Genomic DNA, 26,887 nt, shown 5'->3' on the forward strand with positions numbered 1-26,887 from the left:
AAAACAGTTAAGGCATTTTTCATAACAAAGAGTCACACTACAACAATCATTGACATTTCTCAGAACATGAATACTCAGTAAATCCTTTAAGCTCTGTGATGAATGAATAAAAACGTTTCACTTCTGACCTGACATCTAGGCCTAACGTATAGTACAAATTTTTACTTTGAATTTTTTTAAACTTTACAAAACTGATGAAATGGAGAAAAGCAAAATTCATCATTCATCATATAGTTTCATCGTGAAACCAGTGGCGGTCCTAGCCTGTTTGGCCCCTCCCGGGCCCCTCTTCTGGCGCTCCCCTACCCCCCCACACACACATATACATACATAAAACATATTAAGGATTGTACATTAACATAAAACTGTTGTCGGAACTAATTGATATTAAAATCTGTAACATAATATATTGTTTGGAGTTTAGTCTTTTACTGTTAGTATTTTTACCATTTCTTTTTGGAGCAACTGTAATCCACATTATTTCCTTAGGGATTAATAAAGTATTCTGATTCTGATTGTTTCAGGATGACCTGCCATTATCCAATGAAACATCTGCTTACCTGTATCTTTTGCTCGTTTCTCCTCTTCTTTTCTATTTTTTCTAAACTTAGCACCTGATGACTTTGAACTTTTCTTGTCCATCTTCCATTGGTTTTAATTTTGCACTCCAGTATGAAGACAAATCCCCCATATCGAGGATCGCCACTACTTAACCTAATAGACCTACACCTTAGTTCACATATTTACTTTGTCTAAGGTGTATTTCTGGGATTTCGCACAACCCGGGATTCAAATCATGAATACATAATGGTCTTGGATTTACATCATTATGAATGAAATGTGCTCTATTTGGAAGCAGCGCCCCCCCCCCTTTCGACGGGTTGTGTGTGAGACTTTAAATCATCAAACTGTAAATTATACATTTTAAATTGTTATTGATCCCTTTACCCTGAGTCCTAAAGCGTATATTTATTTTCTTGCTCTTCTTATATTTATTGTTTGTTTACTTGCACTGCTGTAACTGCAGCTTTGTCATCTCGTCTCTCTATATACTGGACTGTATATAGCAGAGATGACAATAAAGTTTACTTTGACTTCAGCACAGCAGCAAGCAGGCGCACCGAGGGCTCTCGCGCTCACTTTTCGTGTATAGAATTTCAAAGAAAAACAATCGTTGTTTTGTTTTTATTTTGCGAGTTGGTTATTAGATGCCGCTCCAGCCAGCCAGAGAATCCCGCCGCAGCCCCGCCCTCTCCTCCCTGTGCCACAAGCAGGAGGCGTACCTTGCAAATGGAGGGCGCCCTTACTCCCAGCAAATGGGCGATAGAAAACCGAACGGTGCTTATGCCATCCCCAATATGTGCTGGCTGATGTCGGGGCAGCATGAGTATGAGCAATTTTTTTTTTTTTTTTTTTTTTTTGCCGATGCCCGTGATGCCGCCCCCCACCATGATGCCGCCCCGGGCAACTGCCCATGTCGCCCGTATCAAAAACCGCTACTGCATGAAACTATATATATTAGAAAATATATACAATCTGAAAACCTATAATCAGCTATTGTATAGTGCAGTAAAGTCACACTACATGCATTTAACAACCACTTCATTAGGTACGCCTGTTCCACTGTTCATTACAGTAATCCAAATATCCAATCAGCCTTTGACATCACTAGCAACTCAAAGCATTTAGGCATGTAGACATGGTCAAGACAGCCAGCAGAAGTTCAAACCGTGCATCACAACAAGGAAGAAAGACGACTGAATGTGGCATGGTTGGTGATGTCAGACGGGCTGGTATGAGTATTTCAGACAATGATGATACTGGGATGTTCCCACATAATCATCTCCAGGGTTTACAGGGAATGGTCTGATATGAAATAATGAAAAATACCTTGTTGATGTTGGTTACTGAGTGTGTGCTTGGCGTTCATGTTGTTTTGTTTCTATTACTATTGGAAGATAAAGGTGGCAAATTTGTAGCACCTAGATTGTTTTCTATTTAGTCAAAAGTAGGAACTGGCTTGGAACAGAATGCCTATAAAGGCATTCGAGCCTTTATATTGCAATATTAGGATACAAGGGAGACTAGTTGTTGGGTCTGTGTTTCCACAAGCCCCGCTAGTTTAGACACATATTCCTCATGAAGAGCTCAAGACATAACAACATCTTCAACCGGTTTTTCACTCGCTAACGAGGGAAGTTTTCTGATGAGTCACTGCCGTATAGAGAGACAGAATGATCGCAGACAAGAGTTGAATTCATGGTTTGAATTCTGTTTAAATGTTTCAGTATCAATAATATGACAACGATCTTGATGACCATTTTCTTGGTAAAGAGCTATTTCTTTTTTCAATAGCGGATTTATTTTGCTTTCTTCTGTTAACCTTATTACAGGCACAATAAAATAAAAACCTTTTATCTGATTATCTGACTAGTAACGGATTGCATTTCTATAGCGCCTGGTGGAGGCAAGCTACACCAGTGCTGGTAATGAAAAGAAGGACTTTCTATTGCTTGTAACCTACAGGCCGCCCACTCATCTCCTTGTATGTGTAATAAATAACTCTTAGTGGAAAAAAAAGCCCCGTGCCCATATTCAGAACTCGGTCCTACTTAAACAATTAAACCTATTTCACTCTCGGATGAGGTATTTTGGTTTTGTGAGGTAGAGTTTTTCTTCATTTTTTTTTTAAAATGGTAAATGGCCTGTATTTGTATAGCGCTTTACTAGTCCCTAAGGACCCCAAAGCGCTTTACACAACCAGTCATCCACCCATTCACACACTGGCGATGGCAAGCTACATTGAGGCCACAGCCACCCTTACTTTTAGAAGTAATTTTACAACAGGTTCTCATTAGCAGACAATGCTCAATAGACAGAAAATGGCCTTGTTTTACCCACACCGCGGGTCAATAAGATCGGTTCATCCCGGTCAATTACCTCCGAGAGCTCAGGATGCTTGAACTTCCTCCGTCGGGTACCATAAGCGTATAAGCAAAACCCCAGAGAACTTATTATTTTTTAAAAGAGAGAGAGAGAGAGAGAGAGAGAGAGAGAGAGAGAGAGAGAGAGAGAGAGAGAGAGAATATCGATGTTATGTCCCCCCCCGAAGGGGTCTAGGCATGCGAGTGAGGGGACCAGCAACGAATGGGTCCAGAAGAGAAAGAAAGGAGAACAGACAGGATTTTTTTAGTAAATAAAAAAAGTCTTTATTATAGATAATAAACTTAACATAAAGAGCCAGCAACGCCGTTTTATCAATAACACTTGGAAAAAGGAAAAAGGTTGCAGCAACACAGAACACAACAACCAAACAAACAACTCCACACCAAGAGGAGGCACTTCCAGGGGCCCACAAGCTCACCCTGCCGCTAGCAGCAGCTAGCTTTACTGCTTACGAGGCCGACAAGCCCACACTACTGACGTGAAGCAGCTACTCTCCCCACTGCTCCTACAACTATACACCATAGGTAGGACAATCACACACCTAACACTCAAAGCGGAGACACCAGAGAACACCACTCTCCCAGCCCATCCCCAGCTTATATAACCTCAGAGAGGTGATTGCTGACTGGGCCCAGGCGGTAAATGAGGCCAATGAGCAGCAGCTGTGTCCTGGGGAGAGAGAGAGCAAGAGAGAGACAGAGGGTGGAGCAAGAGAGGAGGAGGCGGAGAAAAACACCACGCCCACACAAGGGCAGGTTCAGAAATACTAATATTAATTAGAGGGGTTGTTGACTCCTTCTTGATGTGTGCAAAAAAGGCCGTTTTCTTTTAGGGTTTCTGTGTTTTTCTGTCTATTGAGCTTTTTCTGCTACGAGAAAACCTGTTGTAAAAGTAGCTCAAAAGAAAAAAAACTCTTTGCTTTGGTCTGAGGAGTGGCTGCACAAAACCAAAATACCTCATCAGGGTGTTTTAATTGTTTAAGTAGGACCGAGTTCTGAATATGTGCGCAGTGCTTTTTTTCCACTAAGGGTTTTTTTACACGTACAAGGAGTTGCGGCCTTTATGAAATTCTTTGCTAGGTTACAAGCAATAGAAAGTCCTTCTTTTCATTACCAGCACTGGTGTAGCTTGCCTCCACCAGGCGCTATATAAATGCAATCCATTACAGGTCAGATAATCTTAAAGGTTTTTATTTTATTGCGTCTGTAATAAGAAAGTAAAAATACATCTAAAGCCGCTATTGTAAAAAGAAATAGCTCTCAGTCTTTACCAAGAAAATGGTTATCAAGATCTTTGTCATAATATTGATGCTATTAGTGAAACATTTAAATAGAGTTCAAACTATGAGTTCAACTCTTTTCTGTGAAAAACTAACTGCTGCGATCATTCTGTCTCCCTATAGAACATGATCTCCACTGACTCATCAGAAATCTCCTGTGTTACCCCCCCTGAACTTTCCATGCCCCTGGAATGACCCTCCTCTGATCAGAATTATCCCTCAACCATCCTCCCTCCACCGACCCCTCCCTCTCTGGACAAAACATCAATTTTTTTCCCCGCTGGATGCGATTAGTCACACATCTGGAATCGATTAGACACTTCCGGAGTACTTCCGGTAAGGTCAAAAGGTCGAGGTCAATCAAACTCGCATTCTTGAGTGACACAAGCCATAGTGTTATTTTTTTGATATTCATAGATTTTATCAGGCTCATCTAACTTATATTTACAGTGGGGCAAAAAAGTATTTAGTCAGCCACCGATTGTGCAAGTTCCCCCACCTAAAATGATGACAGAGGTCAGTAATTTGCACCAGAGGTACACTTCAACTGTGAGAGACAGAATGTGAAAAAAAAATCCATGAATCCACATGGTAGGATTTGTAAAGAATTTATTCGTAAATCAGGGTGGAAAATAAGTATTTGGTCAATAACAAAAATACAACTCAATACTTTGTAACATAACCTTTGTTGGCAATAACAGAGGTCAAACGTTTACTATAGGTCTTTACCAGGTTTGCACACACTTCTCGATCTTCTCGAGAGCAGTGATGTTTTGGGGCTGTCGCCAAGCAACACGGACTTTCAACTCCCGCCACAGATTTTCTATGGGGTTGAGGTCTGGAGACTGGCTAGGCCACTCCAGGACTTTCAAATGCTTCTTACGGAGCCACTCCTTTGTTGCCCGGGCGGTGTGTTTTGGATCATTGTCATGTTGGAAGACCCAGCCTCGTTTCATCTTCAAAGTTCTCACTGATGGAAGGAGGTTTTGGCTCAAAATCTCACGATACATGGCCCCATTCATTCTGTCCTTAACACGGATCAGTCGTCCTGTCCCCTTGGCAGAAAAACAGCCCCATAGCATGATGTTTCCACCCCCATGCTTCACAGTAGGTATGGTGTTCTTGGGATGCAACTCAGTATTCTTCTTCCTCCAAACACGACGAGTTGAGTTTATACCAAAAAGTTCTACTTTGGTTTCATCTGACCACATGACATTCTCCCAATCCTCTGCTGTATCATCCATGTGCTCTCTGGCAAACTTCAGACGGGCCTGGACATGCACTGGCTTCAGCAGCGGAACACGTCTGGCACTGCGGGATTTGATTCCCTGCCGTTGTAGTGTGTTACTGATGGTGACCTTTGTTACTTTGGTCCCAGCTCTCTGCAGGTCATTCACCAGGTCCCCCCGTGTGGTTCTGGGATCTTTGCTCACCGTTCTCATGATCATTTTGACCCCACGGGATGAGATCTTGCGTGGAGCCCCAGATCGAGGGAGATTATCAGTGGTCTTGTATGTCTTCCATTTTCTGATGATTGCTCCCACAGTTGATTTTTTCACACCAAGCTGCTTGCCTATTGTAGATTCACTCTTCCCAGTCTGGTGCAGGTCTACAATACTTTTCCTGGTGTCCTTCGAAAGCTCTTTGGTCTTGGCCATGGCGGAGTTTGGAGTCTGACTGTTTGAGGCTGTGGACAGGTGTCTTTTATACAGATGATGAGTTCAAACAGGTGCCATTCATACAGGTAACGAGTGGGGGACAGAAAAGCTTCTTACAGAAGACGTTACAGGTCTGTGAGAGCCAGAGATTTTCCTTGTTTGAGGTGACCAAATACTTATTTTCCACCCTAATTTACGAATAAATTCTTTACAAATCCTACCATGTGGATTCATGGATTTTTTTTTTCACATTCTGTCTCTCACAGTTGAAGTGTACCTCTGGTGCAAATTACTGACCTCTGTCATCATTTTAAGTGGGGGAACTTGCACAATCGGTGGCTGACTAAATACTTTTTTGCCCCACTGTATAGTGATATTTACTAAGCCTCTGAATTACTTTTTAGAGTGTATGGAACTTGGCCTTCAATTTGAAGATGGTACTGGGGCTCACTCAAAATATTGCTGTAGTTTAGTTATGTGGAAAACTTTGAGGTTGCACTAAAGCACCAAAGCTCTATCCAGATCACTCAAATGTGGCCTGCTTGGAGCAGACACCAGCAGACCGTTCCAGCTATAAAAATGCTTTCCCCCACTATAAGATTTTTTACCAAGAAGAACTGTTACAACAAAGGGATAATCAACCAAACACAAATTTCCTTACTTGTTTAATGTTTGTTTTAACTTTACAGTAAATGTACAACAACAAATATGAGCTTTGTTATTCTGTTTGGGATTCATTTCCATCAGTTCCCGGTTCCAGATCGGTCTCTGCATTTTCATTCATCATCTATGGATATTTCCTCTTGAAAAAACCAGCCTAGGAGTGCAAGGGGAAAAAATGAAAGTACAGAGATTATTCATTAGACTTACATTCAAAATTAAAGCAAATAACTACATGAGTAAATATAAACTCTTGAACTTTGTTTAAAAAATTAGACATACTCTCTAAAACCCTTTCACAGCTGTGTGATGAGTTGAAAAAGTGTAAGAAGAGTCTTTCACCTTATACAGGCCAGCAGTGAGTAAAGCCAGAAAAGCCAACCCTCCCAGGGATCCTCCTATAATCTCTTTGGTGAAATTTGTCTGAGGATACACTTCTACCTCGACTATAATCTGAGAGATAAGGTAACAGAATGTGGATGATATTCAAGCTCTTGTGTAACTCAAACAAGAGAAAGTAATGCTAAATCACCTTGCGAACAGGAGGATTGTTGTTAGACACTGTTGAAAAGTAGATGTACTGGCTTTGGTCATAATCCACAGTGGCTGTACTGGTCAAGAGGAATTTAGCAGATTGAAGTCCAATCTTAGAAAAAATGAAATGAGTTAAGCCTAAATTAGGTATTATTTGATTTAACTGTAAAATGGTTATATCTGAAGATTTAACCAAAGTACTCATACATACTCAGGAAAAGTATTAATGAAACAATTTTAAAAAACTATTCTTTAATTACCTGCTCTATCCATCCTGAACTGAGATTGGCAGAGATTTCGTATGTCCTACTCTGCAGTCTTCCCATGAAGGTGTTGCACTTGAACACTCTGCACATGGCTACAGAGCAGTCCTGTGGGTGATTTAAAGAAGACTGAATGAAACAAATCTTGTATTCAGTACAATGTTGTGTTTTGAATCAGTACCATGGTTCAGTTTTAACAGGTAGGTAGCAAAAGTACAGACGGATACTTACCACCACTTTATCCTTTTGTATCTGTGGAACAAAATCTTTGACACTTGGGTCTTCATCATTTTCTGTCTGACAGTCTACAATCTGAAATACATTTAAAATAATGTCAGGGTGATTGGTCCTATTTTACCTCATTCACCCATCACACAGCTAAATCTGACCCATTTTTAGATCTTCTCACACATATATTACCTGTAGGCTGCTCAATACCCAAATCTCTTTTTCACCAAGCTTCACTGGAACCTTGATCACCACAGTGAAATTAAACGCTCTGATATCATTTGTAACCTAAAACATGGGGAGTAAAGAAAAAGCAGTCAAACACTATTATGGTTAAGTCTAATTCACACAGTCATATTTATTATATTTTATTACATTTTACCTTGATTAATTGTTGGACTGGTATCTGCAAATTATTCATCCCAAAAGTGAAATTGCTGTAACTGAAGGAGCTAAACAGATATATTTTAAACATTAAATACATACTGTGTAAAACAAAATGTGTAATTCATCTTATAACGAACAGAACAACACATACTTTTCAAATGTCATGAAAATGCTGTATTTCACATCAATCCATTTATTTTTGTAGATTTCACTCGTTGTAGCGTTCTCCTGATTTCCACTGAAAGACAGAAGTGAAATGATTTGTACTGTGTCTGTGGGGTTATTGCTTAAATGAGAAGCACCTGTGCTAAATGAACAGTACCTGGTGGCATTAGCAGTGATAAAGATCTTCCTCTCTAGTTGAGTGTTTGTTTCGATACCATATGAGACAATGAAGAAAGCCTTGATTGAATTGAAGAAGAGAGAGTGATTGCTCATTTTGTTAAACTGTGTAGAAGTTAACAGACAAAATCATACCACAATAACAAACCTTAGTTTTGCTCTTGAAAATTGGCTTGTCAATAGTACAGTCTGTCCTTCCTCGGGATAAACCATCTTCACTGTCCAAAGAGTTGCACTCAATTCTTCCCTTTATTAGAAAATAAAATGACTGCCAGATGCACTGGGTGAGCAGCAAATCAATGATGAACTTGATCCTGACACATTACCTGCTGAATGGTGAACTTCCTGTAGGAGAGTCCAGCTGGGTACGTGAGAATAACACGACTGTTGTAGGAGTTTTCTCCTCTGTTCTCCACTGTGACTGTGACATTCAAAAGCTCATCGATGCCCACTTTAACCTCTGAGGATCTAACAAGAATAAAGGAAGAAGAAAACAAGACTGCACTGTGATGCTGAACTTGTAGGAGGCTAAATATAGTATAGCTTTGTGTTGAATTCTAACATATTAATAGTGGCTGTGTGGAAGCTCGCTATATCATTTTAATTTGCTGTCATTTCCTGGTGATCATAAAACACAAAAAATAACTGATGATGCATTATGAAAAAAGCTGTTACCATCCATTGATTTTCGGACACTTATCGAGGTTTGGATCATGGAGGCCTCTGTCTAGAAATGCCCTGGGTTCTTTCTCTCAGCCAGCTCCTTTAGCTCATCCAGTGGAAATCAAAGCATTCCCAGGCCAATAAGAGATCTTGAGTAATCTAGTAATCAGAATGGATGTCTCTAGGTGTCCTAGTCAGATGCTGACCCACCTCAACTGTTTCCTGGTGATGGGTGGGAAATAGGTTTTTTTGCTACAACAGACCAGTACAGCATCCAGCATAGTTGGAGCATACCCTTCAGCATTAGTTGGTTAGTCCCCAGGAGAGGCATCTTCAACTACCTCATACAGGGACTTCATGGAAACTGGGTACACTGACAATCAAGACATGTTTTCAAACCCAATGGTGTAGGAAAGCAACCCTCTAATCTAGCTGGGAAAACAAAACCACGGTCATACAAGTATACCCAGCCTTGCTCGTTGCCTTTCACTGATTTCATGTTTCTTTAATTACTGTCAATAAACCAACATCTCAATGATTTGAGCTATGTTTCTGTCTGTCATGGTTTGTGGGAGCATTGTGCTGGATGTTTCTGGATGGCTCTTCGGTTACGCCCTCTGGCAGGGCCACCAGCGTCGCACCTGAATTTCATCAACAGGCAGTCATAAGAGGACTACTTCAGGCAGCATGGTCTGCTGCTCCGTTCAGCCATTCTCAGTGGTCCTACCTGCCTGCCCTGCACACTGGATAACAGTCTTTGTAACTTCATCCCTCTAGATTCTCTCACAAACGTTTACCCTTCAAGCTCGGCTCGGACAGTAAACACGCAGCACCATTATCCTGCTTTGCTCTCTCTCCTCTGCTTCCCCACAGTTAAGTAATTGTTTCCTCTTCTGTTTCAGTTTTCCCACGGTCTCAATAATGCATTTTCTCCACACTCACCTCCATTTTTGCTCCTGTTTCCTCAGGCCTGAGTTTAACTTTCACTTTCAGAGTTTACTATTGTTTTCTCACAAAAGAAATAAAATTTATATAGTTCAGTGCTAAATTTGTGCTGAGTCTGCTTCTGGGTCCAGTATTCATGACCCTGTCTAAGGTTTAGAGAACCTCAATGCCTTCTTGGGGATTGGTATAATTTTGAAATAAATATTCTCTGCCATTGTTGGGTTTGTTTCTTTAATCTTAATATGTGGTGGTGATCTCTCAATCACATACTACCACCAGTGTGTGTGTGTGTGTTGTCATTGTTTGTCTCTTTTATTAGGATAAAATGATGGAGACTAAATATCAAACTGTCCCAAAATATCTATGTGCTTCAAACTTCATGATAAGTTTAAGTGTACATGTTATGAAACCTAACAAGTGACTAAAAACACAAGCAAAGCTAAACAAAGTTTTGTAATTCTGCCTCACCTGGTGAAGTTGAAATCCACTTTCAGGTTATCAACACATTTGTTGTCAGTTCCACAGTTGATCTCAAACCCTAACTGTGGAAGAGAGTGTGATGTCAAAAACATTTATATTACACATTATTCACAGAATAAATGTAAACGTTTTACAGATGAATCCAGCAAACAATTTGTGTGTTCTACCCAATGCCGGGTGTAAGATAAAGTAAAAAGTAGCCTTCTATTTTTCAGCAATGCAGTAATGTAATGTGTTACGGTACTGAATTCAGTAATTACACTTCAGTTACAATTATATTGTTACTAGTGTTGCAAAGTTTCCTTTAGTTATCTGCTGGTTGGTTGGATAAAAATGGAAAAAATATCTAATAAAATAGTGTTTTCTTGTGTGCACTTGGGCTAAAATTAGCCCATTCCAGGTTGTGTGCAGGAGGAGGGAAATAGTTGAGTGATCTACAGTAGAAATATGGACATTACTTTTATTTTTTATTGCACAAGAGGAGAAGACTGCAATGGTAAAACGCAAACTGCATCCAGGACAGAAACAGCAGCTGTTTGCACAGCTAACACTAATTGGATAATTGGAAGCATCTTTGCAGACAGCATGCTAGCAAAAAAATTAGCCAACAGAGGAACGTTAAAGCTGAGCATATGCAGACCCCAGCCCAGCTGCCAGAGCCCAGTCAGGTAAGAAAGGCAGTGATTAGCAGTCGAGCTTGAAGCCTCCATTTCTATTCATTAATGTTTCTGAAGGAGAATCACTGTTACAACCATTTCAAAATCTCTTGTGTTTATATGTAAACACTAAAGGAAAGATCATATGTGTTTTCTCATTGGGATAGGGATTGCATTGGCATGTCAGACTGTAGCCTAAGATTTATATTATTAACTTATAATTATGAGACAATGCATTTTGGGTCATTTCATGGAGTAACAAGAAAATAATGTAATGATCAGTGTAATAAACTCCTTTAGTAATTTTGTAGCATATTGGATTACTAACGATTAATTTCTAATACACAACGTTTTTAGAGTAATGACCCCAAATATGTAGCTGTGCCTGCTGTTGGTACTGGGAATAAAGTTCCTAATAATATTCTAGTACTAATTTCAACTAGAAATCTCTCCAGAATGTATGGCCTCAGCGCAAGACTGCCCTCAGATATCTGATTAATAAAGTACCTATAAAGGTTACTTACAGGATGAATGGTTGCTGTTTGAGCCTGCTGGGCAAGGCTTGGTCTGAGATTTGTGTTTGAGGGCAAACCATCAAACTTGAATTTGAGCTCATTGGAAAGTGAATTGAGAGCATCTTCTGGACAAGCCTGCAAGAAGAGATGAGTGCTGAGTTTAGATTCAGTGTTGGATGACTCTTAAAAACAAAATGGAAATCAAAATATATTGTTACACCAAGGTGAACTTTCTCTGATGTTGTTATTTGGTTTTACCTCAACAAGGAACTTCACAGTTGAGCATTTTTTTCTTATTAAGTCCACAGTAAGTGATCCTGACTGCTCTCGTTTCCCACCAACATATGCCCGGTTGCTTGGAGGTTTGCGAGTGGCATCCAGTGTTAAAGTGTAATTAATCCTTGCTTGAGCTGGAATAAATCAGTGTTTGATTTCAATGCTGCAATTTACATACATTTAGAAAACATTAAATTGCTGGGCAGTGGCTTTGTAGTTCAGAAAAACCAAGAATGATGAACCTGTGTTGACTGTAGACACTCTGCTCATGGTAAAGCAAATTTCAGCTGTGTTCTGCAGTGGTTTTGAGCAGTCTACATTCTGAGTAGGGATTTGGATTGGGCTGAATGACACCTCAGCTTCAACCATTACTATGGGTCTTGATCTAGAAAGTAGGAAAACACATGTGAACAAGATTTGACTTTTTGTTCTGACCTGAATTAGTAACAAGACTTCAATCTAATCTTTCCTTTGCCCTAACATTTCATATGAACAACTACAGCTCAAACATTTTGAGACATTTAACACCTAATAGTCCTGAAACCTTTTAAATGATAGATGATGATTTATGGAATAATGAATTATAAATCAGGAATGCTTTTTAATGGAATATGTATGTAGATGTACATCAACATAGACGTATTTCCCATCACCATCACTCTTGTGTGCCAGTGGTGTAACTTCACAGTATTAATGGGTGGATTAAATGATACCTATTTGATAATGTCAGCAGTGCTGAAACACATGGTATTGTATGAAAACATTTTTTATATTGCATGCATTTCCATTTCTGTATGAACAAAGTTACCGTTTCACACATTTACTGCTTTTTTTAAATCAGCAGAGCATTTTTCATCATGTGGTAAAATAATTTGAAAAAAATGTCTAATCCCTTTGACTCCATAAACTTTTTGCCATGATCCTGTGTTTATGTATTTGGACATTTTGATTCTATCTTATTTAGCATTCTACAGTTCAGTTTACGTTCCTGGTTTTGGCTCTTTTAGTTTTGTTTCTGCTTTGTGTAATATTTGTATTTTGTGGTCTTTGTTTTGTCGTCTAGCCTTTAGGTACCTCTTACCATGTTTGTTTATCTCTTGTCCCTGTGTTTTATGTTCCCTCCTGTTACCCTGGTCTGTTGTGTCCTCTTGTCAGGTTACTCCCAATCCTAATGTCAAGTTCATGCATCTTAGTTTGTTTCTCAGTGTTGTTACTTCCTCTTTTATTTTGACAGTCTCTTGTCCTGTATACATCTCATGTGCTGGTAGTGTGTAAGTAGTTTCAGCTGTTCTTCCATCTGTTGCGCATCCTCTCATAATCGCATGTATTTAAGTCCTCAGTCTCCCTTCGATCTTTGTCATGTCATCTCCGTCTGCTGTGTCTGCTCTTTTCTTTTCTTTTGTTCCATGTTCACTCCTAGTCGTTAATTCCAAGTTTCTTAGTCCTAGCTTCCAATTTATCTTTTGTTTGTTTCTAATGCTTCTAGACAACAGTTTTACCCTCAATCTGTATTTCTTGAAAAATCATAAATCCCTTATAATGAATGACTCAATCATTTATGATGAATTTATTGATATGTAACCTATATGCAGTTCTTATTATGGTGACCTTTCAAATTTACATAAGATTTGACAGGTAGTGCATTTGTTAAGATTGCAAATTAACAACAATGGTGGAATTACCACAGATAACTATAATGCTTGACTGGACTATCTGGACTGTGACTTACCTCAGTAAAACAACTCTACCCTTTGAACCCACCGCTAAGTCAGGCAGTTCATCACCACTCTGGTCAAAAGACGACTGACTGATTGACAGGCCAAAGAACTTCAGTCCTGACTGGACCTCAGAGCCAGTTATTCTCTGTGTACATGAAAACATTTTAATTAATTAAGCTGCAGATTGTATATTGATAAATAAGTTTGGTCATCTTTTTGAATTCCTCGATGTTGTGTACCTGTGAGTAAGTAGGACTGATTCTTCCTCCTCCTTCACTGTGGAATATGTAGATGCTGCCTTCACCATTATTCTCCAATGGTGCTCCAACTGCCAAATCCCTGAATCCATCTGAGTTTAGATCAGGCAGCACAGCAAGAGAAGAGCCGAACCTTCCTTTGACAGCTGCATGTCCTCTTAGTACTAATGGATCATCAAAATTACACTCTACAAACTAAAAGCAGGAGAGTGAATATTATATGATCATTAGGGAAGTTGACAAATAAACTAATTCATTTAATTGAAGTGGATAAAACTTTGATTTACCAAACCAGTTAGTCTGCAAACATAAACTCTTCCCTCTCTATCAGGCTCCGTGTACATTGGGGCTGATATGAAGATTAGATCAGTGATATCATCATTATTTATGTCCATGGTACACACCTCTGCCCCGAAATATTCACCAGTCTGATACTGTGTAAGAAACACATTATTGATGAAAATAGTCGCATAAAGCCAAATGACAACAATTTGTATTTAAGAAAGTATTTACTACCAGTTAATAATCCCATTCAGTTTGGTCTTGCTGTAAATACATACCTGTGATGCCAACGGCTCAATCTTTTGGTTTTCAAAGCTTTCTCTGTTAACAGCGACCACAGCTCCTCTGTGTTTATATCTTGGAGCACCAACAATTGTCAGGGAACCACTTTGGGTTTTAGCAGTTGCCATGGAGTAACCTAGAATTTAGGTAGGCAAAAAGAGAAGATAGATATAAAATCTGATATATGTATTTGTGTGAAAGAATTACAGCAGAGCTGTGTATATACATGATTACATGTGTATGAGTTAGATTGTTAAAGCTGTAATATTCTTACCAAGATAGCTGTCAGGCTCAAAAGACACATCCTCATATGTTTTCACCTTCTGGCCTCCTGTTGTGTATTGCACGTAGCCTCCCTTCCACTGGTTTGCACCAACAATAGACATCTGAATTCCCTACAGTGCAGACAGGAAATACATTTTATATACAATTTATTTTACCTTTAAAATCTGGACTCTTGTTTTTATAAAAAGTGTTTGAATCTCTCTTTCTATGACTAGACTGTCTGGTGAGTTTCAGGTAGTTTTAATTACCTCGGGCGCAATAACTGCACTGAATCCCTCTTGAGACATTTCCATTTTCAGTGAGACTCCACCGGTTTGAGATCCTGTAAAAATATAAAAAGGTTTATTGATAGACACAACACAGCGCATTACACTAGTAATTTAGTGTAATGATATCTGTTTATTATAAAGGTGCCTCAATAGTTATTTTTCATTTCACTAATGCTTCGACCTTTAGCCTCAAGCAATGATACAATAATGCAATGTAACATTTACAGAAATTTTATCAAAGCTTGCTAAATGTTAAATATATAACTTACCTTCAATGGAAAAGATTTTGTCCTGCAAACTCTGCCGGATTATTTCAAGTGCGTTGAAGTTCTGCACTTGAAACACGTGATTGCCTGAGGGAGACGATGCAATGGTGCGTAGTTCTTTTTTTGCTTCAGTCAGAATAAATGCATTCCCCACCTAGGGTTGTTTAAAACATGTGTTTACATTTAATGCAAAATTATTTATCTGATTTTATTAAAACTTTAATGCAGTTTAATACAAAGATTAATACAGTCTATGTTTCCATTATTAATTTAGCTTTTTTATTTATTGAAATTTGAGCATGGTACTGTAATTAGATACCACTCCTGCATATTCAATGATCAGCTGTAAATGCTGGGAGTGTAAATGCAGCTCCTCGTCCAGTTCAATTCAGTTTAATTTTATTTATACAGCGCCAAATCATAACAGCCATCGCCTCAAGGCGCTTTATATTGTAAGGAAGACCCTACAATAATACATACAGAGAAAAAACCAACACACATATGGCCCCCGATGAGCAAGCACTTTGGGAAGGAAAAACTCCCTTTTAACAGGAAGAAACCTCTAGCAGAACCAGGTTCAAAGAGGGACGGCTATCTGCCATGCAGATGCAGAGAGGTCTATTAACACATAGTGAGTGAGAAAGGTGACTGAAAAAGAAATAATCAATGCATCATGGGAATCCCTAGCAGCCTACATCTATTGCAGCATAACTAAGGGAGGATTCGGGGTCACCTGATTCAGCCCTAACTATATGCTTTAGCAAAAAGGAAAGTTTTAAGCCTAATCTTGAAAGTAGGGATAGTGTCTGTCTCTCGAATCCAAACTGGAAGCTGATTCCACAGAAGAGGGGCCTGAAAACTGAAGGCTCTCCCTCCTATTCTACTTTTAAATAATATAGGAACAACAAGTAAGCCTGCAGTGCAAGAGCAAAGTTCTCCAATGGGGTGATATGGTACTATAAGGTCATTAAGATAAGATGGAGCCTGATTATTTAAGACCTTGTTTGTGAGGAGCAGGATTTTGAGTTTAATCCTGGCTATTGTTAACATTAACTATTATTAATGTTAATTTCTCCAATAGAGGAGAAATTAACATTAACAATAGTGTGAAAACAGTGTGATGATATGGCCCGGGTTTCCATGGTTTCTGTGAAGGTGGCTCATTACTTTGCTCCATATACTGTAGGATCATGTGACTGTAGTCTAATAAATAACCAAAACACATTATTAGTATAAATTTCAACATTATGCAGGTTTAAATAATGGAGGTACTTACCCCAATCACAAATCGAACAATGTTTTGATTCCCTGCTAGCTGTGTTGCATTTTCCAGGTCATACCGGTCATTAGATTGTCCATCAGTAATTACTATCAAGACTTTCTTCACATCTGGTCTGGAACCTCTTTGTGGTGTGAAAACATTGTTTCTGTCAAATTAAAAATAAACAAATCTAATTTCAACATAAAACATGTTTTTACAGTGCACATTTTGATCATAGAGTAAATTGCATGAATGATTATTATTTTGCATGCATCCATTTGTTTCGTATTATCGCTCATGGACATTTTAGTATTTTGCAAATCTAGTTAATGCAAGTTCTTCTTTTAAAACTCTTGCATCAGTCAATACAGTTTTTAGTGTGGTCAGTCTCAAAAAGAAAATTATCAGGAAGTCTGTCAAGATCATTTAACTTTAATGCTTCAGTAATATCATTGCAACCCTTACACAACATGTCTGATGGCCTTAGCTGTGTAAGTTGATCCCTCCAGCTGTGTGATTCCATCGATTTCAGTCTTTAGTGATCCAGATGAGGAAAATTTCTTGAAATAAAAATGAACCCGAGGTAACGAGGAAAACTGGGAAACAGAAAACTGAAGAAAGGGAGAAACAATATAAAAAAATATAAAATAGCCTTTTTTTTATGGAGATAAATGAAAAGCAGGTGAAACTATTTGTGTCTGTAATACGATATAACTGAAAGGTAGTACAGTGTCTTACCTGTGCATCAACTGACAGAAATGCCTGGATTAGATCTTCCACAAACTTCATCATTGTTTGAAAATCAGGGACAGATACGCTGCCTGAACCATCCAACAGAAAAGCAATGTCTACTTGTGTCGGGCACACTATCAAATAAATGAATTGAAATTGATTATTTTAGGTGAATTTTAACATTTTAGCAAATCTACTATGAATACCCACATATTTAGACAATTAGTCCTTTAAAAGAAGAAAGAAAAGAAGAAATTAAGATTAAGAGATTAAATTAGTTTAAAGAAGTCTTAAAACTGCTTACAGAAGCCTAATTTTGTTATTAAGCTAATTTAGTTATTTGTAGCCTTGATTTTTGCATTCAGTTCTAATTACTTTAATTTTCTTCCTGTATTACAGTCATAGAAACAATGGTTTGTGCAGGGAAGAGGAAAATGGTGGAGATTTGGACAATACTTTTATTTTATTTTATTTTATTTTATTTTTTTGACCATGAAGGGACACGAGCATGATGGTAACATGCAAACCCCATCCAGGACATAAACAGCTGCATTAAACTGCTAACACAACATCAGATGTTTGCAAACATCTGTACAGACAGCATGCTAACACAACGCTTTGAATCAACCCAGAATGATGTTAAAGCTGAGTGTATAGAGCATTGTGTTCAAACTTACAACACTAAAAGAAAGACCCTCTGTACTGTATGTTCTTGTTACGGTTGGAAATTGTGTTACGGTGAGCGACAGTAGCCTCATGTTTACGTTGTTCTTATGTAACAGGAATACATCGTGATGTAACACACAGCAACACAAATTATTTTCTCCAGGAAAACCATAATACATTACTTATTTGCATACAGAGCTTTAAAGAAGTCGTAAGTAGCTTTAGAGGGAAGTAAACTTCTCGGTCTCCTTTTAATTTTTTCCCCCAAAGGTCTTGTGTGTCTGTACTAGTCTTCTTGCATTTTGTCATGCATTGCATAACCCAAAAAACCAGGCTTAGTTTCGTTTTTGTAATGAATTTGAAATCAAAGGGGGTGTTTTTGTATTTGTTTTTCAAATAACACTTTCATTTTACATGCAGATATGGTTATTTCATTCTGAATAATTGAAGAGACCATCTCAAAAAAATTCTGATCATTAGAATTAAATACATTTTATGCTGTAGATTTAATCTTGGCTAGCTCAAATTTTACCATAATTTGTTTCAGTGTTGATGGATTCAGGTCAAATTAGTCTAGAAAAGCTCTTTGGATAAAACTATAATACAATGAATCCAAACAGACAATCTGAAATAAGGCTTAGAGGGGAAAACTGTAAACAAACAAAAAAATAATCAACAAATCATACAACTTATACTTATATTCATCTATGAGTAATCACATCTCACACAAACATAATTTTCTATTTACTGTTTCTGATTAACCCTTAATTGCTGGAATATATAAGAGAAGTCTTGAGACAGTTTCAGTTGATTTGAGATTATACAAGCACAAATATAAATGATTGTAAGACTATGTTCAAGTAAAAATGCAAGAGATTTTTATTAAGGAGGCACCGGGACTATAATTATTAAGGACACATTTTCACAAACTCCATTTATTGTTACCGTCTGGAGAAGAAGGTACAGGTGGTCCAAATGTATTAGATCGGTCCATGTGAAAACACACACCGTTGTACATGGTGATACTTTTGCAGTCCCTTGGAATTGTTGGACCACACACCTGAGAGGAGACAAAGTCAAGTTCCCATAAAGTCCCATAAACATCGGTTCAATCCTTATAAAATCAACCAAAACTGAAAAAAAAAAATGTAGATTTTAAAAAATAACTTCAGTCTATTTAAAGCCATTCAAATGTGTCCCTTAATGCTATTAAAAAAATCCATGTTAGAGGCCACCAAAGTATCTGGGGTGTGTAAAAACTTTTAGCGCATACATGTTTTTAAATAACAATTTTGCATTGACTTCTACTTCATTGAATATGCTGAAGTTATTGTAAACCCTGATTCTGTGAAGGACAGGTGGGAGGCACACTGGTTTTTCATGGGATGACCTTCATGCAAAAATAACAAGACATATAAGGATAGAGGATGTTGCTCCTCAGTGTTTTTAACAAAGTTCTCATAGTGTCTGCAGTTCAGTAACTCACCACAGTGTTTTGTGTCGCGGGATCACTTTTCATTGTCAGACCAAGAGACATGTTGACTGCAAAATCTGGTGCTGTATTGAAAGCATTCAATATTTTTTTAAAAAATACTAATAAAAGGCAATTGAAAGGAAAAAAACAAGACTTAAATCGATGACTGCAAAGAACCATGACTGAAACACTTCCCCATTTGATATGACAAGTGTTAGACATCGAAACTTCTCTCCACTGTGAACCAGGATGTATAACAGGCAGCTTTAATATCAATGCAAATAGGATTCAGTTTCACTATTGCTTCATTTTAAAGTTTTAAATAATTACAAAAGAAACATTGTAACAATAACATTATTAATAACATTGACTTCTTTGCTTATTTTACTTCATCAAGTTTCAGTGTTACTAACTAAGATATTTACTTATTGTGATTTGAGTTAAACAAGTTTCTGTGCTAGCGTCTGTGGGGAATTTCTTTGATGTCAACATGGTTTCTGTCAGAGTTTCATCACATTTGGTTACCTACCATCAATTTGGATATTTTGGCAGTTTGGGGAAGATGTGGTGCAGCTATATACTTTTCCTCTTCCATTTTGTGAATACTGTTCAAGGGGAGCACTGACGAGCAAACTGAGGAAATAAATTCAGACAATGATGAAGTCTAGAGTGCAAACTGTGGTTAAATAAACCCCATATGTTTCCTGTTAAGAAGTATTATATCCTTGTTTGTTTATTACTGTGGGCCTTAACAGAAATGATTGTTAAACCTGCAGTTATAGATCGACATAACAATGTATGATGTGACTTACTTTGATTGTCTTTGAACCACCTGGTACCCAAAACCAGCAGCAGAGTTATTCAGGGCCTTCCATGCCACGGGATCAATAGTGAAACAAAGTGCAGCATTCAACACTGAGAATAAAGAAGAAGGAAGAACATCTGTAGTTTTATTTAAAGCCACTGTAAAGGATGATAACCTGGTTATATTATCTCTAATTCTAATCACATATGAGGAACTCCATACAGTGTATGTGTTAGTTTGATTCCACCTCTTGAATCCAGTCACAGCTTTCCACAGTTACCACTAGAGAGCATCAAAGTCAGATACTAGATTTGAACATACTGGCAGGTAATTATTCACTTGAAAAACATACTTAAGATTTTATTATGGAATTAGTTTTGTGTCTTTGATTCTTATATCTTACTCCATCTGTCAAAAGCAAAATACTGACACTTAAAACTTTCAAGAAAAGATGCTGTTGCTATGCTACAGTATGAAAAACTATTAATATACTGTACACATTTGCTTATTTTGCAGTACTAAAAATTGAATTGTGTAGAAAATTTTACTGGTGTGCATATTCCTCTTTCCTCTTAAACTGTCTGTCAGATTCATCAATACATGCCACACCCATTCTATGATCCATGCTATGATTACTGTCCAGTAAAAATCGTGTATTGTTGCGATCCTACAGCTGTCCGGTTGTTTATTTTTGCCACACAAATAAAGCCTTCCTTTTATGGACATGCTAAGAGTAGTCAAAACGTCACATAGTGCTAACACTTTTTTGTTTCCTGCTTCATGTCACAGCATTCAACAATGACAGTGTCATGATTTCAAAGTTTCGCGAAACCTATTTTGAAATACATTTCGTAACAGTGGTACGCCCTCAAGTTCTGCTTTTCCTTATTGTCACATGTTTTGATATTTTCAACATCAGTTAAAGAAAAAATGTACTTCTCCACTTGTTTGCTTTTTTTCATATGTGCATTTATATATTTCAGGTGTATTTTTATCTGAATATATACTAGTGTTCAATTAAAAAATAAAATAAAATAAAACAAGCATTAAAAAATAAAAATAAAGAATTTAAAAAATAACCACCTGTAGCAAAGGTGAGTGCAGGGTCATAAATACGTTGGATGGATGAAGTATGACGTCACAGTGGTGTAAAATGTCCTGTTTTTTGTAGCCCTGCACAAGGTAGTAAGGCAGATATGATAAATTTATTATCTATGTATCTTAAATCCAGTTTTACCATTTTCTAATGGTTTATAATCAAGCGTTTAGTTTGTTTCAGTAAAACTATTTATGAAAGACTTTTTCAATCAGTGAATTTCAACAACAACAAAATTATGCTATTTACAGCTAGAAGCTAACTGAGCTAATCACACATTTAATTTGTGTTAGCAGAGGCTAAAATGTAAATACAGTAATGACCATCACTAAAGTATTTCTGGATATTATTTCACTAAATGATTTATAGTCCATGTTAGTTTTGGATACTACAGTTTTTCTTATTAAGAATGTTGCTGTGTTGTATGTATTTCCTTTCTAACCTTCCTTTCATATCAAACATCCTTGAAAGAGTAGTTGTCAAACAGCTAACAGATCATCTGCAGAGGAATGGCTTATTTGAAGAGTTTCAGTCAGGTTTCAGAGCTCATCACAGCACAGAAACAGCTTTAGTGAAGGTTACAGATGATCTTCTTATAGCCTCTGACAGTGGACTCATCTCTCAAAACTAGTTCATGCATTTATTACTTCTAGGCTGGTCTACTGTAATTCATTATTATCAGGAAGTCCCTAAAAAGCCTTCAGTTAATCCAAAATGCTGCAGCAAGAGTCCTGACAGGGACTAGAAAGAGAGCATATTTCTCCTGTTTTGGCTTCCCTTCATTGGCTTCCTGTTAAATCCAAAATTGGATTCAAAATCCTGCTCCTCACATACAAGGTCTTAAATAATCAGGCCCCATCTTATCTTAATGACCTTGTAGTACCATATCACCCTATTAGAGCACTTCGCTCTCGCTCTGCAGGCCTACTTGTTGTTCCTAGAGTATTTAAAAATAGAATGGGAGGGAGAGCCTTCAGTTTTCAGGCCCCTCTTCTGTGGAACCAGCTTCCAGTTTGGATTCAGGAGACAGACACTATCTCTACTTTTAAGATTAGGCTTAAAAGTTTCCTCTTTGTTAAAGCATATTAGGGCTGGACCAGGTGACCCTGTATCCTCCCTTAGTTATGCTGCGATAGACGTAGGCTGCTGGGGATTCCCATGATGCACTCAGTTTTTCCTTTCCAGTCACCTTTCTCACTCACTATGTGTTAATAGACCTCTCTGCATCTGCACGGCACATAGCCGTCCCATATTTGCACACATTTATTATTACTAGAGATGGACCGATCCGATATTACGTATCGGTATCGGTCCGATACTGACCTAAATTACTGGATCGGATATCGGAGAGAAATACAAAATGTAATCCGATCCGAAGTATCACAAAATCACCTCACAAAACGCGCTACTTGGCGTAACCCAGCTCGGCGCATTGGAGCGGTATGTGTCACGTGATAGAGCAGCTGAAGTCTGCCAGACCTGTCCATTTCATCTTGGCGAAAACTATCCCAGAGAAGTAAAGCAAGTGTGTAAGTTCATCCCTGAATGTTTTCCTAGTATTTCCACGTTAAGCTTAACAACTGATATATTGAGCCACAGCTGGACTGGCCATCTGAGTTCCATATTGAGCTGAAAAGGAAGCGATTTGTCCCATGCATCAGCTAGAATTAAAAAATAGACACAAAGCTGAAGTTATTCTGTCTTTGCTGCGCAGTTGCATCTACTTCTCTCATTCACTCCCCCGCCCTCTCCTGTTATTATTTTATTATTTCAAACGTGAAACTGATTAATGATCAGCTGATCGGCTTTTCTGCCGAAAGTCCCGTCTTTCTTGTTTGTTTATCGCTCACTTTGCCCCAGAAAGAGGAAACCAGCGGCTAAACAACAGCAGCACGTTTAAGTGTGATCAGCTGTTCTTAAGAGTTTATTTAATAATACTTTCTAGTATCAGCTGGTGTTTGCTGGAGCCACAGCTGTAAAAGCTGCTGGTCATTATGTCGGTTTGGTTATCTGGTGAGAGGGAAACATGAAGATGAAACCAGGAGATGTCCTTACTGAATCATCAGTGCTGAACAGGTGATGTAGAAACAGGTTCACCTTTTAGGTGATATAAATGAGTTAAAGGGAAGTTAAGAACTGTTTCTGAGAGACAAATAACACCAGGATCCTTTTCTACATAGCTGACGGCTGGTAACTGTGCAGGGGCGGGTCTAGCAAAGTTTTGTCAGGGGCCAGGTTGGTCATTAACAGGGAGAGGGGGGCACAAAGAAATATTTTTGTTTGTGTTTTGTCATTTAAAAACTTTGAATAAATAATTGTCTGAATCTTACAACAAAAGTGGTCATCTGATTAAATGTATAGAAATCCATTACTGTATATAGTAACTAATAAGTCTAATACAGGGAGTGCAGAATTATTAGGCAAATGAGTATTTTGTCCACATCATCCTCTTCATGCATGTTGTCTTACTCCAAACTGTATAGGCTCAAAAGCCTACTACCAGTTAAGCATATTAGGTGATGTGCATCTCTGTAATGAGAAGGGGTGTGGTCTAATGACATCAACACCCTATATCAGGTGTGCATAATTACTAGGCAACTTCCTTTCCTTTGGCAAAATGGGTCAAAAGAAGGACTTGACAGGCTCAGAAAAGTCAAAAATAGTGAGATATCTTGCAGAGGGATGCAGCAGTCTCAAAATTGCAAAGCTTCTGAAGCGTGATCATCGAACAATCAAGCGTTTCATTCAAAATAGTCAACAGGGTCGCAAGAATCGTGTGGAAAAACCAAGGCGCAAAATAACTGCCCATGAACTGAGAAAAGTCAAGCGTGCAGCTGCCAAGATGCCACTTGCCACCAGTTTGGCCATATTTCAGAGCTGCAACATCACTGGAGTGCCCAAAAGCACAAGGTGTGCAATACTCAGAGACATGGCCAAGGTAAGAAAGGCTGAAAGACGACCACCACTGAACAAGACACACAAGCTGAAACGTCAAGACTGGGCCAAGAAATATCTCAAGACTGGTTTTTCTAAGGTTTTATGGACTGATGAAATGAGAGTGAGTCTTGATGGGCCAGATGGATGGGCCCGTGGCTGGATTGGTAAAGGGCAGAGAGCTCCAGTCCGACTCAGACGCCAGCAAGGTGGAGGTGGAGTACTGGTTTGGGCTGGTATCATCAAAGATGAGCTTGTGGGGCCTTTTTGGGTTGAGGATGGAGTCAAGCTCAACTCCCAGTCCTACTGCCAGTTTCTGGAAGCCACCTTCTTCAAGCAGTGGTACAGGAAGAAGTCTGCATCCTTCAAGAAAAACATGATTTTCATGCAGGACAATGCTCCATCACACGCATCCAAGTACTCCACAGCGTGGCTGGCAAGAAAGGGTATAAAAGAAGAAAAACTAATGACATGGCCTCCTTGTTCACCTGATCTGAACCCCATTGAGAAACTGTGGTCCATCAAATGTGAGATTTACAAGGAGGGAAAACAGTACACCTCTCTGAACAGTGTCTGGGAGGCTGTGGTTGCTGCTGCATGCAATGTTGATGGTGAACAGATCAAAACACTGACAGATCCATGGATGGCAGGCTTTTGAGTGTCCTTGCAAAGAAAGGTGGCTATATTGGTCGCTGATTTGTTTTTGTTTTGTTTTTGAATGTCAGAAATGTATATTTGTGAATGTGGAGATGTTATATTGGTGTCACTGGTAAAAATAAATAATTGAAATGGGTATATATTTGTTTTTTGTTAAGTTGCCTAATAATTATGCACAGTAATAGTCACCTGCACACACAGATATCCCCCTAAAATAGCTAAAACTAAAAACAAACTAAAAACTACTTCCAAAAACATTCAGCTTTGATATTAATGAGTTTTTTGGGTTCATTGAGAACATGGTTGTTGTTCAATAATAAAATTATTCCTCAGAAATACAACTTGCCTAATCATTCTGCACTCCCTGTATACACTCTAGTAAGGTGCAGTCTGCAATTCTGTTGAAGAAAGATCTTGAATCTATTTAATTATTGTAGAAAAAATAATTGATTTCTGTGCATTTGTTTTACACTTGCATTAAATTAAAGTTTACATCAATTAAGAGCGGGGGGTGGTTCCCTAATATTTTTGTTGGCAACCCTATTAGTTAGGTGGGTAAGTACTCTTTAAAATACCAGAATAGGGAGGATGGTGTAGGTTTAAAGTTATTAGATTGATCAGTGTTGCTGAACTTCAAAATGTTTTGGGTGGAGTGTATTTTTTGCATACAGGTATAACAGAATAGCTTCAGTCTCTTGTTTTTTAAAACTTGAGTGTGAACTTATACAAAATGCAGCAAGATATTTATAAAAAACAGTTTTATTGATTACAAAATACGCTATATTGGATTCACATCGGTATTGGCAGATATCCAAATTTATGATATTGGAATCGGTATCGGACATTAAGAAGTGGTATCGTGCCATCTCTAATTATTACAGAGTGAAAAATCCGAAGGCACAAAATTTGTCTTACCTGATGAGAACAGTGTAGCATGAATTATCCAGTCCATTGTGTTAGTCCCATGAAAAATAATTCAAGCATTTGTTTGGTTTTTTGGGGGGTTTTTTATGAGTTGAGTGTTCTGCTGAAAGTATCACAACAGTTGTTGAAACCAAAATGCAGAAATCATAGGGTGTGATAACAAAGGTAAGGCAACCATTTAAAGCAATTCTTTGGCAGGAGGAGTCACAATGATGACAGCACTGTCAGTAGTAAGATAAGATAAGATAAGATAGATAAGATGAGAAGAACTTTATTTATCCCGAGGGAAATTCTTTTGTCATACACATGTTCAATGCAGCAAGAGAGACAGAGGAACAGAGTAATAAGATATACAATATGCACAATAGAATACAAGTATACAATAATATATAGTAGAATAGTGCAAAATATAATACTTTGCACTATTCTACTATATAGTAGACATTTATATATAATATAAATGTCTACTATATATAATGTAGTAGACAAAGGTGGCAAAAGTACCAACGTTCCTTGCTTAAATAGAAGTACAGATACTAGTGTTAAAAATAGTCCAGACTTAAATAAAAGTGGAAAAAGTACTGGCTCTGAAGTGCACTCAAAGTAAAAAAGTAAAAGTAGCTCCTTGAAGAACATTTCTACCACCTCTTTTTATTGAAATATTGCTAACCGAACCTTCTACTGCATTAATGTGATAGAACATAAATTTTATTTAAGTCTAAACTTTAATTCTAATAAAGGAATTATATTTCACAATAATTTCAGTTGAGAGGGTCAGTAGATTTTCTCAGTGTCCCAGCTGTGATCAGGCTGTGACCTGAATTCAACAAGACGTCAGCAGATGTTTTACGAGTTGTCCTGGTTGATTTTCATCCTCTACACTAACACCGTTTATGCTGTCTTTATATTCTACACTATCGGCCCGAGTCTTGCTTTAATCATGTGTTGTGCATCTTGTAGCATGGGGTAACGAGAAGCGATTAACACCTCACGACCAGCTCCCGATCATCAACAGTATGGTCGCAAGAAAATCAAGCCTGTTTGAAGTCCTGTTGCCCCTCATGAGGGTATCAATGCAACCTCTCAGACTGCGCACGCACAAACACAGAATGGAAGTGAAACAGATGGAGTAGCACGGCAGTGCAGC

The 26,887-nt window shown here is 38.1% G+C and overlaps 1 pseudogene across 1 annotated transcript; it reads right to left on the minus strand.

Annotated features, from left to right (window-relative positions):
* Positions 1–6,255: 6,255 nt before the first annotated feature.
* On the minus strand, positions 6,256–19,957 carry LOC146663511 (integrin alpha-M-like; annotated as a pseudogene). The gene is made up of 28 exons (XR_014913041.1): positions 19,854–19,957; positions 19,337–19,407; positions 18,796–18,910; positions 17,191–17,318; positions 16,918–17,063; positions 16,468–16,618; positions 15,195–15,345; positions 14,905–14,978; positions 14,646–14,766; positions 14,368–14,507; positions 14,095–14,241; positions 13,790–14,002; positions 13,562–13,695; positions 12,075–12,217; positions 11,815–11,966; positions 11,566–11,691; positions 10,374–10,447; positions 8,624–8,765; positions 8,446–8,544; positions 8,278–8,357; positions 8,107–8,193; positions 7,951–8,020; positions 7,761–7,856; positions 7,572–7,652; positions 7,338–7,448; positions 7,076–7,189; positions 6,886–6,996; positions 6,256–6,700 (listed from the first exon to the last, which is right to left on the minus strand). The product of XR_014913041.1 is annotated as an integrin alpha-M-like (transcript).
* Between the last annotated feature and the right edge of the window lie 6,930 nt (positions 19,958–26,887).

Source organism: Rhamphochromis longiceps, linkage group LG8 (genome assembly GCF_057381845.1).
Source record: "Rhamphochromis longiceps isolate RC_006_pf linkage group LG8, R_longiceps_female_GT1.1, whole genome shotgun sequence".
NCBI lineage: Eukaryota > Metazoa > Chordata > Actinopteri > Cichliformes > Cichlidae > Rhamphochromis > Rhamphochromis longiceps.